At 35.2% G+C, this 4,471-nt stretch overlaps 1 pseudogene; it reads left to right on the top strand.

Moving 5' to 3' along the window:
• The first annotated feature begins 1,596 nt into the window (after window positions 1-1,596).
• On the top strand, window positions 1,597-3,190 carry LOC148624783 (uncharacterized; annotated as a pseudogene).
• Window positions 3,191-4,471: the final 1,281 nt, after the last annotated feature.

Genomic DNA, 4,471 nt, shown 5'->3' with positions numbered 1-4,471 from the left:
ATAAACTTTGCGTTTGTCGGTGTCGTCATCGTCGTCGTAAAACATAAGCTCTTCCCTTACCCCGGGTCAAATTAAACATGGGACCAGAAGAAACGATAATTTGGTAAGGGATAGTTAAAAAATAAGTAATGTGAATAAAAAAAGGAAAAAAATAATTCACTTACATGCGATAGTTAGTACATATTTTTGCGCGCTGCGAGCAAAAAAAAAACAATTCTGAGACAAAAGGAAACCAAATGCCCCTAAAAGTTTAATATTCAACTCCTCTTAAACCACTATTCAAAGCAGTTTGAACAAAATTGTACACCATTGATGTATGGTAGATGATCGTAGATCCTTTGCAACGATTACTCATTTTGTTTGGATTCTTTAATTTAGTACTCTGCCACATTTTGCTCAATCGACCGCGATTTCGCGGGCATCCTCTAGTTATTTTTTAAATTGAACAGTCGCAGACCTTGAAGTATTGCATTTTACTTGTGTCTGTAACATTTGAAATAATTAATTAAGAAACCTCTTCCTATGCAAAAGTTCCTCAAACTTACATACATACTCTCATTTTTTAACAATATTTCATATGTAGATAACTACATTTTTATACACCATATGAGGAGGTAGTACCCCAACTGAAGGATTTACCCTAATTTTATGACTTGCTTTCAACCTGTTGATCTGCCTTTTACGCTCCGTGCAGGTCCGGGTGTCAAAAGAATAGGCCTGCAGCAGCGCTAAGCTTGTCGTAAAAGGCGACTAAATAGTGCTCAGAAACCTATCCGGGGGCTAGGCGCTCTGCCCACAGCAACTGGGATGTGTGTCTCAGGTGGTGGAATGGGATATCCCTGGCGTGTTGCATGCTGGGGTTGTCAGGCTATAATACGGAAAACCTGACTGCAAACCATAGTGGTACACCGTGTTGTGAAAGATGCTACGTTCCTCGCACGTTAAAGAACCCTGCTGTGGCATTCGATAGGAGTAGGAACCTCAGGAACCTTTTCGCTCCGCCACAGGAGGCTAAATTGCTCGACCCTACCCATCCCTCCCTTTTTCTTGTGGCAATCAAAATTTGTCGACTGCATTATTCTTGTGTCCCATCCCTTTTTTCTTTTCATCATTATCATTTCATGTTCATTTTATCATCCTTTTCATGTTCATCGCCTGAATATAGCTGAAATATTGCTGCTCGGGCGTTAAACCCCAACATTCAACAATCAATCATTTTACTTATTTACACTAACACCTAGGTTCCATGTGATAGCAGCGTGATACATGGGGTATATCTTTAAATATTTTCAGTTCATTTTAAATGCATAGCAAAATTAAGTGAAGATTTCAATATTCCAAATCAGAAAATGCATTTAAATTTGAATTATCTAGGTGCAACCATGCTTCACATTATTCATAATTTATGTTTGTCTGTAGGCAGTTGGAAAATTCAGCCCACATTTGTCAAAAGATATAATGACGAACACCTGAAGAAAGATTTTAAAATCAGAAGAAAAAAAATGTTTTCACAAGATATTTTAAAAAGTCTATTTACATGAAATTATAACTTAAATTGTGTATGAATTTTATGGTTCTTTCTAATTAAATTCTAGGATGCACACAAGTACACATAAAATTGTATTTTCATTATTTTCATTTTTGATAGAATGAAACTTCCGTAATGTTTGAATACAATAATATATTCTTCTAAATTTCATATATTCACTCCAAATATAAACTGAATATTACATGTCAAAATCTTAATCTTATTTTGTATAAACACGAGACTCCTATATCATTCCAAGGGCCACCGGCCCGCGGGGAGATATACATGTAGGTTGAAGGTAATACAGCACGTGATACAGATTTTGACAAGTCATGTTAATTATATCATATTTGTTAACCATACTTCAATTACAGTATGGTCTGTAATGTGGTGTGATATAGGGTATACTATATAGGTCTAGAGGTGTGATATAGGGTATACTATATAGGTCTAGAAGTGTGATATAGTGTATGCGATATAGGGTAGACGATATAGGGTTTAAACAAACACGTATAATGCATAATGCAAAAATGTTATATTTTAATCTGAATAAAATATGCTTTGGAAGTACGTCCCTGCTTCTATAGCCTTTTCAACGTGAAATCATGATAAAAAGATTTGAATCTGAAAGCCCGGAGAATCACTTTAGTTGAAGCCGATGACAACTGACAAAAATAGTCGATAATAATAACATTTAATTGCATAGTTTAGTAACAGTTTGTGATATATTCCTTTGTTCTATAAATATACAACATGACAACAGCAGTTATTTATACAATGTTTTTGTTTAGTATAGCTTCACGCAAGAATCAAGCAAAAGGCCAACACGGCTAAATCAAGGACAATGTCTGAATGAAATAATTTAGGGCTAGAGGGTATAGGTGTTCACATATTTTGTCAAGGGTATGGTGGCATGAAATTGTGGCAAGTGAAAAGAAAATTATGAAATTTGTTAAGTTTTGTAGATGCCCCCTCTTACCGGATGGTTCATTCAGGTGGAAATGATATTGGAGAAATTCCAATACACGAGGTTCGAAGGTCGGCAAAGATTGTTCTTGATTTCTTAAAAAAGAACCCCACCTGAAACAAACTTATTTGGTCTCATGTATTAACAAGAAAATACTGGTTGCATTCGCAAAATAAATGTGTCTCGGAAAGGTGCAGGGTAAGGTTAAACAGCCATGCAGCCTCAGAGAGCATGATGTTAGAGGGCATCTATAGAGTACCCTGATAACAAGTTAACGAATGACAGTCTCTGGAATATTGATGGTGTGCATCTCTCAAATATCGGCAATGATGTATTGCTGAATGGCATTCAGGGTGCTCTTGAAGATATAATAGTAAAGGGGTGAGAATGTACCCTACCACAAAATCTTGTTTGGTCCGACTGTATAAGTGCCGCTTCTCCAACTTTGTGGCGAAGATCAAACCATACCAACATGTTGGCATTTTTTTTACTTTGGCGAAAGCGCAGCACAGTTTGTCAGTTTGAACTTATTTGTATTTACGACTGATCTCGGGGTCAAGTACAGCGCAGAGTTATGTTAATTTAATGTGCCGCAAATCCTTCATTTGGAATATGGAACTTTATTCTACAAAGATAAGATATATAAATTTAACTTTGATATATGCTTGTGTGCCTACGGATTTAATATATGAAACATTGTGTGCCTATAATTGAAGAGAAAATAGCTTGTGTGCTTTTAATATTTTGAATGAATAATTTAACTTGTTTTAACATTTTTAACGAAAATACAGCCGCCACCAAAAATTGCCACTGTAAATTAGTTAATAGATCCAATTAATTTCAACATATTTATTTTGTTAGCAACTGTTTGAATAGAATGACTATAAATGCGGTCGTCGCTATTATATTTAATTTGGTATTGCTCTGTCGTCGTTATGATCTTGTATTATTGTTCTATCGTCGTAATGACCTTGTGGTATTGCTCTGTCGTCGTAATGATATTGTACCATTGGTTCTATCGTCGTAATGAACTTGTGGTATTGCTTCATCGTCGTTATTAATACTTGGTATTGCTAGTGTCGTCGTTATTAATTTCAGTACTGCTAGATATCTGTGTTATTAATTTTTGCTATAGGCCTTTTGTCGGTACTGGTTTTGGTTTTTACTCTGTCGTCGTTTCCCCGATAATGATGTTCACCGCCAATATTTAGTTACATAATGTGCAGTGTCTGTTTTCTTTTCTATACCATGGCAGGTAAATGAAGATTTGTAGTTTAGACATAGAAATTCAAAATAATCTGAAAGACATTAAATTCATTAACATTTTCATATTGTCTATAGGGTATTCTGAAATATTTCCAGCCAAAATAGTTTTTATGGAAAGTTACAGAATGGATCTTTGTTGAAACGTGTCTTCAATAATTGAAATATAATATTGAATTCTGGTTTGAAAAGAGATATTTCACCGTATAATGCAGCTGTTGGTTCTATTTATGGTGTTATATAGTCGTTGTGATTATTTTATGTGGATACAGAAGTTAACCAGACGACAACCATTTTAAAATTAATGTTTATCGACTTTATTAGATATAAAATCTCATCTACATAATATCATCCTCCCAAGTCAGGGTTTTGAGTCCACCCTCGCTCCCTCAAACCCCTGACATCACTCATTCATATTTAGCGGGTATCGTCCAGCGTCATCTAGTGAGTTACCCAAATTGAACCCGGATCCAAAATCCAATCAAATCACTCGTAATAGAAACTCTTCGATATAACTTACAAAATGGCTGCATACACATAACGTCATTTTTGTTTTCGCTAACGACTCTAAACAGAATCTACAGTTATCATTTTTAGTCATATTGAATCATTTGTGACTTCTTACAACTATCAGTTACTCGTATCATTGTTTACCTTTCCACAGACATTTTATGTCAAATCAATAATCATTGGTGCTTCGCACCCGGAGAAGC

The sequence above is a fragment of the Perna viridis genome, chromosome 2 (genome assembly GCF_037379345.1).
Source record: "Perna viridis isolate PV_CMFRI_1.1 ecotype Kerala chromosome 2, ASM3737934v1, whole genome shotgun sequence".
NCBI classification, from domain to species: domain Eukaryota; kingdom Metazoa; phylum Mollusca; class Bivalvia; order Mytilida; family Mytilidae; genus Perna; species Perna viridis.
The sequence above is the reverse complement of the archived record's forward strand: the minus strand, read 5'-3'. Positions and strand labels throughout refer to the sequence as shown.